The sequence below is a fragment of the Girardinichthys multiradiatus genome, chromosome 14 (genome assembly GCF_021462225.1).
Source record: "Girardinichthys multiradiatus isolate DD_20200921_A chromosome 14, DD_fGirMul_XY1, whole genome shotgun sequence".
NCBI classification, from domain to species: domain Eukaryota; kingdom Metazoa; phylum Chordata; class Actinopteri; order Cyprinodontiformes; family Goodeidae; genus Girardinichthys; species Girardinichthys multiradiatus.
Window position 1 is genome coordinate 21,299,035 of NC_061807.1, and position 17,419 is coordinate 21,316,453.

Below are 17,419 nucleotides of genomic sequence, written 5' to 3' on the forward strand. Positions count from 1 at the left end.
CAACAAAATCTGGAAAGTGTAAATGCATTAGTATTAACCCCCCTTCGCCAATTTTATAACTTGAAAGACCACCATTCACTGCAATTATATCTGCAAGTATTTCAGGGAATGTCTTTACCAGCTATGCCAATATAGCGACTGAAATCTTTGCCCATTCCTCTTTGCAGAATAAGTCAAGCTCAGTCAGATTGGATGGATAGGGATTGTCAAGTCTTGGCACAGATCTTCAGTAGAACTTAGTTTTGGACTTTGACTGGGACATTCTAAGATATGAATATTCCAAATGTGAACTCATGATTCTTGAGGCAACTCAAGAAGTACAACCTTCCACAGGAGCTGCTGGTCATCTTCTACACTGCCATCATTCAATCTGTCCTGTCTTCATCCATCTCAGTGTGGTTTGGCTCATCCACAAAACAGGACAGGTCCAGACTGCAGTGAACAATCAAGACTGCAGAGAGAATAATCAGAGCTGACCTTCCCTCCATCCAGGACTTATACAGGTCTAGGGTCAGGAAAAGAGCTGCTAAAATCTCTGCAGACCCCACACACCCTGCACATAAACTGTTCAGAGCTTTACCTTCAGGCCGCCGTTACAGAGCACTGTTCACTAAAACCAGTCGCCACAGAGACAGTTTCTTCCCCCAGGCTGTTTCTCTGTTGAACATTCAATAGAGTACAGAACAACAGCATACAGATGTTGCAAATACACCTTTTTATTTATATATGTGTATATTGTACATTGTAAATATGTATATTTTGTAATGCAAAAACAAAACCAAAGAGCAAAGTGTACCGGAGTCAAATTCCTTGTTTGTATGTACGAACTTGGCAATAAAGCTGATTCTGATTCTGAATCACTTTAGAAAAACAATTATTCTATGCTGAACAGTTCTTATATATATAATATATAAACATTATTGTGATGACGATATAGCCGCAATATATTTTGCAGCCCTAGTTTGCAGTTATGCCCCACTCTTTTTTTGGGTGATGGATTCAGAAGAGCTCTGTTACATGTAATAATCTATTGTTTTATAACCTTGCTTTAAACCTCTCGACAACTTCATCGCTGACCTGTCTGCTGTGTTGCTTGGTCTTACTGATGCTGTTTGTTTACAAATGTTCTCTAATAAACCTTTGAGCCCTTCACAGAATTGCTGGATTTATACCAGTTAAATTATACAAAGGTGGACTCTATTTGTTAATTAGGTAACTACTGAAGGCTATTGGTTGAACTAAATGTTCTCAGAGTAAATGGGGCTGAATACACAACACACTTTATATGTATGTATATACACACATATATATATATATATATATATATATATATTGTAAAAAAATATTCCACCCACTTAAGAATTTTATGCACCTTAGTTGGTCTATTATGTGACAGCCAATAAAATGCATTAAAGGTTTAGATGGTAATGTGAGACAATGTGGAAATGTTCAAACGGTATACATACATTTTCAGGGCACCCTAAGGTTGGGAAACACACTCTGGTATAAGATGCAATTCAGCCATGATTAAGGTTCAGCATTAGCAGGATCCAGCAGCAAACAAAACAATTCTCCATTGCCGTCTATTGAAGTATCCTTTAATAGCTTCCTTCCTTCCTTCCCACACTCTACAGTCTTCCGAGAGGCCTTGCTGGCACGCTGGGGAGTGAGGAAGTCAGCATGCTTCATTAAGGGTATATAGCGCACCACGCAATGTCACCTAAAACAACAGAGGTTCTATTTAGTAGCAAAATGACACTTGGAAATAATAGTGAGCCAGAAGCAGTCCCTTTAGGCATTACTGATGGTTACAAAACCTGCTCTGGTTCTGAGATTTTCATTTTTTTACTAGCGAGCTGGAAGTGTTTGAACAGACATGGATTTCATTGCACCACTTTGGTAATTCCATTTTTAAAGCATTGCATTACTTTCTTGGCTGTAAGATATCTATATTTTTGTAATATTACTGTGACATGAAGCTTCTTTATTCTTTATTTATTCTGTGCTCCTGCTTAAGCTTTTTAATGGCTGTTGAGTATATAATTTCCTGAATCAGGTTGTCACACTCAAATTTGATTACCTAATAGTTAATTTATGTGGAGTCCCATTCAAAGTTAGGTGTCTTAGGTTAAGCATGGGCTAATATTTAAACAAGGATTTGAGAGCCCCCAGAGGAAAAAGTCAAGCTAGTGTAAAACAGGCCTGGTGTGGCTTCCAAAATGGGGAAATTTACTCCTTTCTGCTTAAATTATTTGGTGGTACAGAGTAATTTCCAGCGTCGATGAGCCAAACTTTATGTGTATGGGTAAGAGTATCCTCATCCTTTTGTGAAATGAAAACAAACCACATGGATAGAAAAGATATTTCAAAACGTTTATCACCAAATATATTATTGCAAATGAAATTTTTCAGGCTAAAATATTGATTGGATGAATCATACACTTTAAAGATGTGAGATCAAGCTTTACACTTTACTCTCTTCTATGTGTTCAAACATTTACTGAAAATTTATGATGTACAATGAGATTCTCATCGTATGATAAACCATAAATTATTCGTACTGCTGCTACAATACGATAATATATTCATTATTAAAGTTACATTAAATCCATTAACACCATTACTAATTCTCTCCGATCGGTAAACCCGGTTATTAGGCAGAATATTATACCTTTTTGTATGACTGGGATTTTTTCCAAGTTGTTGCCTTCTTTCAGCCAGCTGACCAGCAGCAACTGGGGGAGGGGTATTGCTGCTCCAAGCTTCATACTGCTGGAATAAATATGAAAAACTTTGGCCTATCCTTAACAAAACTAGAAATGCACCAGCACAATCTTTCAGACAATTCCAGATCTGTTTTTTGGAAAGCTTTTCTCTGCTGAACAACCAATTTTAGCTGATTCCAATTTCTCTTTAAGAACTATAATATAAGAAGATATAAAACAGCATTAAAAAAATTATTTTCTAGCCCTCTTGCTGAGAGTGGCCAATAACTATTTATATTAGGAGCAGAGGTGATATCACACACATAGTATTTTACTATTTCTTGGCACTAGTGGACCTTTATTGACAGTTATTTGTCAGGAAATGGGCAAAGAGAGAAGAGGTAAAGGCATGCAGCAAAGGTCTTAAGTTCGGGAATTGAAGCCAGGGGTGCCCGATCTACCGCTATACCATGCAACGCTTCAGTGTTTTACTATTTTAAAACGAGAACAAAATGAATATGGAGTTGACTTGTTGAACTATCTTTGGATCTTACATAAGCAAGTTAGCATGGTTCGCATGTCTAGCACTACTAGCTGTAAACAGCAGTCTCCATGTGCATTCTATAGAGAATGCAGATACTTACCGTAACTCTGAGATTTTCAAAAGGCTGAAAACAAGTCCAGCTCAAAATGATAAAACAGCACTTTTCTCTCACACAGCTTGAATAAACTGCAGAAATATCTTGACACACTGCAAAAACAACCTATTTTTTTAAATAGCTTCGTTCTTCTCTGTCCTTTCTCATTGAAAAAGCAAGACTGAAAACCGCTAACCTCGAGTTACCTTTCTGCAAGTCATAGCGTCCAGTTGCTGTGTGTTGCTGTTACAGAAACCTGGTGGAGATGAGATTCCTTAGTCATCAGCAGATTTTCCTGTGTAGCTCTAAAAAAGACAGGTATGTAATAACTGAAAAGTTTAGAGATATAGAAATTGAAACTGCTGAAAACCTAAACATACATTTATATTGGCACATGCCTGTTAAAAACAATAAAATACCCAAGCTACAGAAATACTTCAGAGAACAAGTCTGGCCAGACTTATATCTATGTCTTGTGAAACACTACTATGTCATAGCAGGACTGGCTTTGCTCAGTGATCTTTGCAAATACACATTTTGGGGTCTGGGGTAACATGCGGTTAAGTCTTTATGAATCCCCACAGACAGGTGGATGTCTGCTGCCCCTCCGGGTTGCTGTGCTGGGGGGCGGATTATAGAAGGTGATAGTGGTGGGAGCAGTGCCACAAGGCCGGTCCTGGCTGCTGCTGTGCAGCCAAGACAGCGCCTGAGAAACAGAAAACAGATGACAGAAGGAGGGGAGCCGGGGAGGCTGAACGGTCGACTTGTGCTATCCTTGTGTTCTGCGTCTGTGTTTACCCTTGAGGAGTGTCAATAGGATATGGCTACCATATTGCACATGATATAAGCCATATTGCAGCGTGGCATGGTGCCTCATTTTCCCTGATTTTGCTGGTCTTTGTATCGTTTGGTGTACATTCTGTAAAATCCAACAATGACGCATCCCCCTCTTGGTGTCACAACAGACATCCTTTACAGCTCAAAGCTGCCTGAATCATCATCAATTCATGTTGATAAGATTAAACAAGACATAATGAAATCTGTGATCAAATTGTGTATGCTACAGTCAGAAATGTGTAGGAGTAAGATGTGGCAAGTACAATAGTGTGACAGGGGTATAAAGAGTATTTTAAAAAATGAAATAAAATCGCAACAACTTTTAAAGTGCACATTCAACAAATTGACTCCGTCTGACCACATTGGAAGGTGGTTATTTCCACATTAGGCCTATGTAAAACAAAAAAAAAGTCAATTGTGCCATGAAGCTCCATGAAGCATTTGAAGTATTCTGCCCTTTTTGCTGATGCAAAGCCCCACTATTTCTGAACCTATTTGTTGCGAAATGTTGCATTATTTTAAAAGCTTTGAGGCATTTTAAAACATTATTGAATCACGCTCTAGGAGGCGTCACACGTAATCTGTCAAGTGACTTTTACTAAAGATTTGAGCTCTGGTTCCTCACTGTGGACCTTTGCTTCATTTTAGTGGACAGAAGTTCCAGGGTCTCGGTGTGGTCCGGCCCATCACTACGAAAAAGCGTATCGTATTTTGTTTTAATATAAAAAAATCATTGTTGTTTAAAATATGACCTTGATTTTAAACAGCCAACAAAAATATACTGGGATTTCACACTCCAACTGTGTCTGACATAAAAGTAACTCTGAATAAATATTATTATATTTAGTATGATTATAGTAGGGGTGGGAGTCTTTAGATGTGATTCAGCAGGCTACAGTGTGATTAAAAATCAATTATTGAGGCATTTATTTATGACCCATGCCCCCACCCATCCTAACACAAACATAGTCTGCCCCTCCTCTCCTTATGAATCACTAGAGCAAGAACAAAAACAGAGAATGAATACCTCAGACAAAAATAAATAGGTAAGACAAAAGAAAACATACAAATAATTATCTTTCACCAGCTCCAAGAAATGCTTTTGGATCTCACATTCTAAACAGCTGACCTTACTCAAAAGTAAATAATGACTCCAAGATCTCTCACTTCATTAGAAATTAAAACAGGTCTTCCATTCCTCTTTTAATATTTTTTCACAGCTCATTTGCAGAAAAATAGTAAAAAAATTAGAAAATATGTTGTTATGGTAACACACATTTCTGTGGCCATGGATGGTGTTCATCATGTGAGAACTATTCTGCCTGCTGTCCTTAGGAATCCTGTGACTTCATCTTGTGTGAGGATCACCTTTACCGTAAAATATCCTTGAAATGGGATGCCGTGTCCAAAAAATGCTTCACAGTGCAAAAGCCCTGCCTCTCAATGACTGTTGACACTCACATGTCCTTTGCAATAAAAGTCGCAATTAACTTTGTATTTGACTCGATCAATGGACATCTGGTTTGGGGTAGCAGGTACGATCAGCTATTGTTCTTCCATCTCTTTGGGAAATGTGTAAAATGGAAATACTTATGATGTTTTAAAACACTTATTTTGGTTTTATACTGCCGGCATATGGTGTGGCTATTGTCCAACTCATGTTGCTTTAACTAAGGAGGATGCAGCTTATATTTTTTTCTCAGCCTCCTCATGACTATTATGTGTTTAAAGTAAACTGTCAGGGTGCCCCACTTGTAAATAGCTTCAGAATCATCCATCGATCCATCTATTTAACATTGTGGCATGATGTACTGTTATTTTAGCAGATGTTTCAACTGAAGTTGACTTGTTGAACTTTAGCAGTCCATACGAAGCAATGGTCTACATCAAATGGCAAACTTATGTTTCTAATCAGTTTTCAGTTGCTATAATACAGCAAGATCATATTAGGCCCTTTCTATTATCTGTGTTTTCCTAACGAGTTTGTCATTTTTGCGGCTTGAAAATCTACACCCTTTGCTCCATATTCTTCAACGTTCTACCCCACTGGTTACAAGAACCATGCAGGGGTGTATTTCTTTCACCAACCTAAAACAGCAAGAGGAAATTAATGCCCAGGTTGCTGTAACTTTCTTGTGAGTTTTGGCAGCTTGTGTAGATTGAGAAACAAAGGAAGGTACTGCTCCGTGACATATGCTGGATGCTCTACTTCGCTCTGTGTGTCATCCACTTTTAATCATGCAAAGCCATATTAATAATATGGGTATTTATTTGGAATAAAGAAAAGACATAATAAAATATGTTGAAGGTGACAAAATGGAAGTTCTTGCATGGTATGCAAACTAGGATGTTATGCAAATGGTAATAATTTTTTTTTGCAATGGAAAATTCAACACTCTGCAGGGTCTGATCTCTTAGCCTTGAGTGCCTCTGACCTTTAAGTCGTCATGCTCTTGTGAGTAACACTGTGACATAGCAGCCGTCTCTCGGTGCTGACAGGCTTTGCCACTTCCTGGACTGTGCAGGCGGGGTGGCTGGGCAGACAGACCGACTCTACTGTCTGGCACAGACAGGGTCCTGAGACAGGCAGCTGAGCCTGTGTTTGATGACTCCCTGAGCTCATCTATCAATCGGCACCTTTCTTGGCTCTCAAGGGTGTTTGGAGATGCCACAGATACCGCACTCTGACGTCAGCATTGTCAAACAGAAAGAGGGGAGGAAAATGGGAAATGGGTACATGCTTGTTTATGGTGTGGTGTCTTCAGAGTGGACACGGCTTCTGACCTGAGAGAGCTTTCATCAGAGCGGTGATGGCAGGCAGGGGAACAACAACTCGAGACCAAAATAGTTGGTGGAAAGAAACCTGAGATTTCATGCCATCTGTTGTGATGCTTAAATCCCAAAGATATGGTGCTGAAAGAACTCTTAACAATACTATTTTGAGTATCTGCATTGTAATTCACATGAAAGACGTTGCGTCTGCTGTAATTAATCAGTCCATTGAGTTTGGATCCTTCAGTCACTAACAGAGAATGATGAATAAATAGAGAACGAACTCTGCACACAGAGTAATTTCTATAAACACCAGTGTCAGATTTGTACCTCTACAACTGTGTTGATTGAATTGGCTGTGCTGGTACACACACATATAATTTCTCTTGACGACTTTCAATAAACAAACTTGCACAAAATGTCTAGGTTATGACCTGCCAAGAGACAGAATCGTTGTTTCATATTTAGAAGATGAAGTATTATTTTAATTTATTTTGCCCAAAACCAAAATAAAGTGTTTCTCTTTTTTGAGCATATGTTTCTTTTGTGCATGTGGTAAAAAGTTTGGGCAGCAGTTCATTTTGTAAATTTTGTGGAATCAGTTCATGCGTCGAGCCTCAGAGCAGCAAGGACACAGATTCTCCTCCATGTCAACAGTCTAGCATTTGTTCCCTTTCTCGTTCTTCAGTTACCAGTGCCATCGGGCCAAGACCCACTCTTCCACTGCACCATTGGGACTGATGGGTGCCAGTAGCTATCCCTTCTTCTGGGAAACATTTTCTTGAATGAAGGCTTGTGGTGAAATGTTTACAATGTGGGAACTATTAGCAGCCTTCGAGGAGAAACAGCCCAATGCGGTGTAATCAATTCTCCTTTTGTTTGTTGAACCCACACTCCTAAACCCTAGGATCTTTGGTGTCCCGTCTGAATGGCTTGTGGTGTATTTCTTAGATGGGCAGCTGCTTTTTGAATGTTACTTGGTGGGGTGTAATGGTAGAGTTTTTAGGAACATGTAAATGTGCTTACTGATGGGGCCTAGCTTAGCACTGACAACATGACTGTATTACTGGAATGCACTAATCAGGTTCTTGTTACTAGGCCTAACTCTAAGGTCCAACATAAAAGAATGTTGAGGCATGTGATTTTGATATCTGCCTAAATAATGAAAGGAAAACACCATTAATGCCAGAGACAGATTGTTATAAGAATAAGACATTCCACCAATATGACTTGAAATGCAGAAAACCCAGATTGAGAACTCCCATATTAAATGTGTATTATCTGACAATCCTGAAGTGATTGTGATCTAATAACAAATATAAGGTCTCCCTAATAAACGAAGTGCTTTTTTACCCAATACATTATTTGTAACAATGCACATTTGTAATAAAAGAATAGTGACAGAGAGACTGTATTGGTCCTGCAGGTTCTGATCTATCTGTTGAAGGAATCCGTTGTAAAATGCATCATGGAATTTGTTTATATGTAATGGGATCTAATGAATGTGGGTTTTCTCTGGCAAACTGAGAGTTTTTCCATCTTATACATTGACATTTATAAGAAAAGAACAATGACCCAGAGACTGTATTGTTCGCTATGCCTTTTGGTCTGAACGATATAACTGAGCAATTTGTTAATATGTGGATTTGGGATTTAATGAATCTGAGTTTTCCCTAACAAACGTAGAGTCATTCACCCTGTGTCAGTTATAATCTAAGAACAATGACAGATACACCTAAGTGCCTAAGTAAAGTAAAACTGGATTACTTCTCTTGTTTCTTCTTCTAAAAAACTCCCTGGAGAAACGAGTCAGAGATGCTGTATTAATTGCTGCTGCTACCAGACTGTCTGATTAAAGAATAATAGAATTTAATATGTGGGTATTAACTAACAAATCTGTGTTTCCCATAACAAACAGAGTTTTTTGCCCTGTGCATTGAAGTTTATATTGAAAGAACATTGACAGAGAAGACTGGATTGGTTGCAGAAACAAAAACAAAGTTCAGGCGGGCGACCAGGAGGTCGTCCCGAGTAGGCATAGAGTTCAGGCGGGCGACCAGGAGGTCGTCCCGAGCAGGTACAGAGTTCAGGCGGGCGACCAGGAGGTCGTCCCGAGCAGGTACAGAGTTCAGGCGGGCGACCAGGAGGTCGTCCCAAGCAGGCACAGAGTTCAGGCGGGTGACCGGACCTGCACCACAGAGTACTGGGCGGTCGGCGGTGAAGCCGTGGAGACCTGCGACGAAGTAGCCAGCGAAGAGGCCGACAATCCGGAGGTCTGCGACAACAGAGATGCAGGCGTTTAGGAGGCCGGCGGCGACAGAGATGCAGGCGTCTAGGAGCCCCATGGTGCAGCAGCCAGCAGCGAGGATGCAGGCTGCCCGGAGGCCGGCAGCGGAGATGCCCGGGAAGCCCACGAAGCGAGGAGTCAGGTAGTCTGTTTCGTGGAAGCAGGTGCCTCAGAGGTCTGCGGCAAAGCCAGAAGTGCAGCGAAGACTTGAGCCTAGCATCCGGCTTTGGTGTGTCTAGCTGTGGCGTGTCTGGATGTGGTATGTCAGTCGTAGTGTGAGTGGGTCCTGGAGCCAAGATCTGAGGCGGTCTGTCCTCGGACCCCTCAGGAAACTCAGCAACTAGGATGAGAGGCGGTCCGTCCTCGGACCCCTCAGGAAACTCAGGAACTAGGATGAGAGGCGGTCTGTCCGCGGACCCCTCAGGAAACTCAGGAACTAGGATGAGAGGCGGTCCGTCCTCGGAACCCTCAGAAAACTCAGGAACTAGGATGAGAGGCGGTCCGTCCTCGGACCCCTCAGGAAACTCAGGAACTAGGATGAGAGGCGGTCCGTCCTTGGAACCCTCAGGAAACTCAGGAACTAGGATGAGAGGCGGTCCGTCCTCGGAACCCTCAGGAAACTCAGGAACTAGGGGCTGAGGCTCATGAAGCTTGGCAGCAGGCTGAGGCTCATGAAGCTTGGCAGCAAACTGAGGCTCATGAAGCTTGGCAGCAGGCTGAGGCTCAACAAGCTTGGCAGCAGGCTGAGGCTCATGAAGCTTGGCAGCAGGCTGAAGCTCTTGTAGCTTGGCAGCAGGCTGAAGCTCTTGTAGCTTGGCAGCAGGCTGAAGCTCTTGGGGCTTGGCGGCATGCTGTGAGTCCAGGGGCATGGCGGCATGCTGTGAGTCCAGGGGCTTGGCCGCATGCTGTGAGTCCAGGAGCTTGACTGCATGCTGTGAGTCCAGGGGCTTAGCTGCGACCGGCAGTGGCCCAGGATCCTTGGGGCTCTGAGCTGCTTTAATGGCTATAAAAAGAGGGTCGAAAGGACCTCGAGTGGAGACAGGAGCTGGAGCGTCTAGCCATCCCTCTGCAAGGAACTCAACCTGCAGAACTGCGTGCACCAGATTCAAATCTTCAGGATGCTCCATTAAATGGAGCACAAAACTACAGCAACATGCCTTCATGCACTCAGCCCGCATAACATCCAGACTTGCCTGAACCCATGTCGAAACTGGAGGCCGCACCGGCGACGGGTGACCTGCAGAGGGCGATGGGTGACCACCCACCAAATCCGGGGAAAGCAGCTGCGAGGAGACCCTGGCGGATGGACCCTCCGTAGAAGGGTAGGAGGCGTCAGTCCGAACCTCCTCAAAGACAACAGCCCTGCGGCTGCGACGCCATCCTGGGCGGGAGCCGAAACCAGCGGGAAACTCGGTCGACTCTGGAGTTGCTGCAGACGTTGAAGACTCAACCGAGGCTGCAGCTGGTGTGAATGGTGGAGGAAGTTGCGGTGAGCGTGGACAGCTCACTGGCTGTGGGTGAGGAGGAGGGCTTGCGACGATGACGGCGGCAGCGTGAGGAAATGGACGTGGCTGAGACTGTCGGAGGCAAACTGGAGCGGATCCGACCCGGGATGAAGACTGGAGATACCGGCGTCGGTTGGCGTCCTCTAGCTCCCTCCATTTCCTGGAGCAACAGGGGCGAAGGTAATATCTCCACCTCTTCTCCGTAAGTCCTACTCAATTCCTCCTCCTGCTGTGTCACCCACTTCTTCACCTCTTTACATTTATCTGCTTGGTCCTGGTACTGGCTGGTTCCTACTGTTGTATTAATATTTGTTGTCAGACCAAAGTGCAGGTAAGAGCTGGGCAGCCGCATGTTGAATGATCTTCAGCTTTATTTAGAGGTATCCAAAACGTAACAGAAATCACTGCAGGATTTAACCAGAGTCAAAGTCCAAAACTTACATCTCCTAGCTCTGCAGGAACATAGAACACATGGCAGTCAAGGGTAGAGACCCGAGTTGAGAGACGAGGAACCAGCAATCAACACATGAACCAGACTAACTAATATACTAAGGGCAGGTAATCAAAGGAAGAAGGAACAGGTGAGACAAGGAGGCAGGGAGACAGAAGGAACAGGTGAAACTAATACATAGAATAAACATGGGCAAAGGGATTAACTAACAATAAAAAGACACAAACCAAAAACCACAAAGAATGTCCAAAATGTCACACCGTGACATGCATAACATCATGGAAATGGTTAAGACATGGATGCGATATAACAAATATGGGAGTTTTTCACCCCACACATTGACACTCATGATGAAAGGACAGTGACAGAGAGGGTATATTTGTAGTTGAGGTTTCCAGTATGATAATCAAAGAAATGAATAAAAAAAGCTTGCTTAGGTTGTGTCTGCTTTGAAAACATTGGTACTTCTGCAGCTATCCCTGTTTGCAACGTACTCATTTCCATGCTGAGACATATGCATGTAAGTCATGTAGTGTAGAACCACAAAAATCCCAGGATATAATCAGGGAACAAACTTATTCTGCAGCACCTGCTTTTGGAATCTGAGGATCAACACTAACCAGAGCAGCTGATTCCCCTTTTTTCCATCTCAAATCCCAAAAGACCTGAGATGATTGACGAGTTGGACAGGTGCATAGTAGCTGTTTATCTCAGGCACCATCTCGCACTTCCTTCAAAATTAGTCTCCTTAGTAGCTTTGTTGTACTTTGCCTGAAGCTTGCTGTCATCCACAGTAAAATTTGGCACGCACCTGTTATTGCTTTCTCTCACTACAAGTTCCACACCACTCGGGCTAAATGTTGCAGTTTTTATGGTCTGAACTGAGATCAGTTGGCCAATTGATGTCCTGCAGGCACTTTTATTTGCCTGGAGAATCTTTCACTCAGTAATGAGTAATGTGGCAGGATCAAATTGCGATTTTATGGGAAACTAAATTTTTACTTCATTGAACCTTTTAAATGGAGACTTGTTTTCTTGCTGATTAGCCCTATTTGTTGTAAGCCGATTTCATTATTCCCCTTAGTCATTGCAGTCATTGCAGAGTCATTGCAGATGAAAGCATCATCTGCAATGACTCAGTTTGCCAAAGAGACATGATAAGAAAACGCATCTTTAAGGACAGTGCTGCTGAAACCTTCAACCAGATTTACTCTTCTACCTCCACTTTGTCCTGTAACACTGTAGATGAGCTGGTAGATAACTTTCATTATAAAATCTCGGACATCATTGATTCAATTGCTCCAATTAAAGTGAAAGTTGTTTCTGGAAAGAAAATGTCTCCATGGAGAAGTGCTCCACCAGTCAGAAATGAAAAAAAGGAGTGTCGAAAAGCTGAACGCAGGTGGCGAAAGACTGGACTCCAGGTTCACTATATTATCTATAAAGAGAGACTATACAGATATAACCTACAACTGAAAAATGCAAGGGAATCTTTCTTTTCTGAGATCATCAGCAAAAACATTAACAATGCTCGTGCATTATTTGCCATGGCTGACAGGTTAACAAACTCTCCTGTAACTGTAGCATCTGAACTCCCCTCTACCAGGGCCTGCAATGAATTTGCTAACTTCTTTACTGAAAAAACCCAAAAGATCAGAGGGGCAGTCAGCACATCCACATCAACTCCAGTACCAAAGTTGTCTCCAACTAGAACTGATTTTGACAAAATTTCCCAATTTCACCAAATAAACTGCAAAAACTTAGAAGAAATCGTACAGCAACTAAGCTCTTCTTCCTGCTGTCTCGATGTTTTACCCACAGCTTTCCTTAAGAAAGCTTTGCCTGTAATAACATCTGATTTAACTCAAATAATAAACACGTCCCTTTTGTCAGGTGTTTTCCCCCAGGCCCTGAAAACAGCAAATATCAAACCTCTATTGAAAAAGAGCAACTTGGACAAGCTGCTACTACAGAACTACAGGCCTATATCAAACCTCTCCTTCATCAGTAAGATTATTGAAAAAGCTGTGTTTCAGCAGTTAAACAACTTCCTAACAACAACCAACCGCTTCGATGTCTTCCAGTCAGGCTTCCTGCTCACCACAGTACAGAGACTGCTCTTGTCAAGGTGTTCAATGACATCCGTATAAATGCAGACTGTGGAAGAACCACAGTGCTGGTATTATTGGACCTTAGTGCAGCATTCAGCACTGTTGATCACTCCATTTTATTAGAGTGCCTGGAAAACTGGGTCGGCCTTTCTGGTACAGCACTCAACAGGTTTAAATCCTACTTCAAGGACAGGGACTTTTTTGTGTCAGTAGGTAACTTTACATCAGAGACCACAAAAATCACATGTGGCGTTCCCCAAGGGTCCATCTTAGGGCCCCCTTCTATTCAATATCTACATGCTCCCCCTAACTCAGATTTTAATAAACAACAACATAAGTTATCGTAACTATGCAGACGACACACAGCTATACGTTACGATGTCACCAGGTGACTATGAACCCATTCAAGCGCTGGGTAAATGGTTAGAAGAAATCAATGCATGAATGGGCCAAAATGTTCTTCAGCTGAATCAAAACAAAACTGAAGTAATAATCTTTGGACCAAAGGAAGAACATTTAAAAGTTAGCACACAGCTTCAGTTAATACAGCTAGAAACCACCAGTCAGGCTCGAAACCTGGGTGTAGTGATGGACTCAGACCTGAACCTTCAGGGGCACATAAAGACAGTAACAAGGTCAGCCTTCTATCACCTAAAAAAACATCTCCAGGATTAAAGGACTAATGTCTCAGCAGGACCTTGAAAAACTAATTCATGCGTTCATCTTTAGTAGAATTGATTACTGCAACGGTGTCTTCACAGGTCTGCCTAAAAAGTCGATCAGACAGCTGCAGTTGATCCAGAACGCTGCTTCCCGCGTCCTCACTAGAACTAAGAAAGTGAAGCACATCACCCCGGTTCTAAAGTCCCTACACTGGCTCCCTGTAGCTCAGAGAATAGAGTTTAAAATACTTCTGTTAGTCTATAAATCACTGAATGCTTTAGCACCAAAATACATTACAGACTTGTTGTCAGTGTATCAACCAGCCAGACCTCTCAGGTATTCTGGCTCAAATCTACTCTGCATACCCAAAACCAGAACTAAACATGGAGAAGCAGCTTTTAGTTCTTATGCTCCACTAATCTGGAATAAACTGCCAGAAAACTGTAAAAGCGCCGAAACCCTAAGTTGCTTTAAATCAAGATTAAAAACTTATTGGTTTAGAGTGGCCTTTGACTGTGCCATCTAGGCATGAATAGTCCAATTTTCCATTCATTTTCTTGTCCATCATTCTATTCTCTTTATTTTATTTTACTTTTTTAAATTATCTCAGTTGTTTGATTTTATCATTTGATTTGTTTTTCTGTGTCTGTATCTGTGTTTATTTGCTTTGTGATTGTGTTGTAATTGTATGTACAGCTTACCTTACCTTACCTTACCTTACCTTACCTTACCTTACCTTAAGAGGTTCTGGGGATGCTGTATAGTTTTAGGTAAGGAGGGATGGGTTGTATGTTGAAGTCTGCCAAGTAGGGACACATCAACAGTGTGTAAACTGAGATCAGTAATAAAAGCTGTACTATCATCTTTGATACCAAATTGTTTGAATTTATAGAGTACTTTTTACTTCACACCGACCAGTCAAAGCACTAGAGCCACATAAACATTCATACTGACTTGGGGTTAAGCACCTTGCCCAGGGTCACATTGAGCTGTGGCAGGTGGAAGCTGGAAAACTCACAACTTTGGCATTGCAACACCACTTCTCTACCCACTGAGCCATAGTCGGCCACAAATGGATGCAACATGAATTAAATCAACAATTCCTCTCTTACCATTTGTCGAAGAACAATGGTTTCATCAGAATGTACAGTTTATTAGGATCCTGGTTATCCTTTATGTCATGCTATAAATCTCGTATAAATAAAATGTAGGATGCAAAAAGCATGATACTATCACAAATTATTATGACAAACTGTATTAATTTAATTGTATGTATGGTAGGAAATATGTATTGTGCATATCTGCTTCAATAAAATGGGCTTTACTTGCTCAGTGGTCAAAATCTAATAATTGTCTTTTTAAAAGAGGCTGGATGAGAATTCATCCAAGTCTCCTTAATAACTATTTGTTTTGAGGCCTTTACCAGGGGTGCCAATACTTGTTAAGGGTGCTATATTGTTATATTAAGACACTGTTTCATTCACTTGTGCATTTTAATTATTGGGCTGCTCTTCCTCCATAATTGTTAAATGATTTCTGTCTTTTATGTTTGTACATTCATTTGAATCAATGATAGTATTCGATCTCAATCATGATTGGCACAGCAGCCACCCTGTTTAAATGAGGAAAGGTTGTGTATCTGATCTGTGCTCCTGCCAAATCCCTTTACTGCCAGTTTTATTGCGCCTGACTGGTTGGCAGGTATCGGAGCTGTGATTTAACAGGATTAAGCATGGCTTATTAATCTTCCATATAAACAAAAAAAAAAAGCTTTAATTGCAGGAAGTAGTCTTCTACATAACAATACATATCTTCCAAAAGAAATCATGTCAGGTGACTCACATAAAATAAATCCTTAATGATGTCCATTTTCAAATCCTGCTGTAAAATCCTTGCGCTACACATACTGATGTTATGCAAATATTTATATTGCAGGAAAGGATTTAAAGATTTATTCTTAATAGGTATTTAGCACATTGTAAACACAGCCATATTAATCGGTCCAGTTAGGTATTAACACCGTCTCCGTCTGTCGTTATTATTGCATAAGATTGACGCCACGAGTCTAAATTAGTACTTCTTGTAAATATTACTGGACTGAGACTGGATGAAGCTACAGTTTTATTTCTTAACCAACTCAATGTTGTGCTTGGATATGAATTTATATACAAAAGGCAACTGTTGGTACACTGACGAACACCTCCACCCTTCCCCAGAACACTACCTCATACTGTACAGGGCTGCCAACTTGGGCTGGTCCTCTGCTGTACATGCAGCCTTCTGGTTTCTTTATCTGTCCAAAATGCTGACATACAAATTGCAAATTCTTTTTTAGACATTCTCCCATGAAACATAAAGCAACAGCTGGGAATTAGTTAACATGCCTTGAAAAAATCCCTACCCCGGTAAAAACATGTTTATTTGTGAGTAATAAACGTTTTTCTCGTAAGGCATCTGGAATTGCAATTCAGAACACAAGAATAATTGAATTGCCATGCTTCAAACTAGATAAGTGAAGTAATATTTTAATTTGTAAAGCACATTTTCTAAAGCAAAGTTGTGAAATGCTTTATATAAAATAAAAGGACCTTAAATATAAGAAAACAACTGATTAACAAACAAATGAATTACAGCTTCAGTGAGGTTCTCAAAGCAGGTGAGTCTGTAATTCAAAGCACTCAAGAGAGCTTTCCATCCTGACATCCAAAGGGAGGCTCCACACAGCAAATTCGCAGACCTTTAGCGTTCTTTAGTCTAAGGCAAGGAATAACTACAAGGAGCAGAGGGATCTGAAGGGAGTGAAGGGACTTAAATGTTTACTTGTAGAAAGGACTTTCATTGTTCATATTTTCAGAAAACAAAAAATTGGATAAGATTCCTGAATATGATTGAAAGCTGGTGTAGAAAGATAAAAAAATGGGTTGAAATTAAGGTAAAATCGGGGTCCTGGTTAGCAGTCCTTTGGATTTGAGTGAAGACAAGAAACAGAGTCTCAACTTCACGATAATTCGCATGCTACAGGGATGGCACAGCAAAAACAGAAATTAGCATTTCTAGCTGCGGAGAAGATAACAAATGCCACATTTGAGTAATACTTTTACTCAGATGTACTGATCCTATTTTGTAAACCTCTGACCTGCCAATTCAAATTTTCTTTTCAAGAAATATGCATAACAAAATATATATTTTTCTAGTTTCTGGATAAAAAAATGTAACTGTCAAAGCAGCGAAAAGTTATTGGGTGGTCTTTCTCTGCAGTCCAGAAAATCTTCAGAATACAGAAAAAAACATCCAGGTTGTGAGACAGATGTATCTTTAAACAAAAAGCCAACTAAAATAACTACAGCATATCTCATTAAGTCTTCCAAAAGACTGAATATAGCTCACCTCAAAATGTAATAAACATTCAATTTACCAGATCTACTAAAAGAGGAAAAATCTCCCATTGCT

At 41.0% G+C, this 17,419-nt stretch overlaps 1 protein-coding gene across 13 annotated transcripts in view; it reads left to right on the forward strand.

Annotated features, from left to right (window-relative positions):
- Positions 1-17,419, forward strand: part of LOC124880679 (collagen alpha-1(XXV) chain) — a 255,026-nt gene that overhangs the window by 22,447 nt on the left and 215,160 nt on the right. The window lies entirely within an intron of this gene.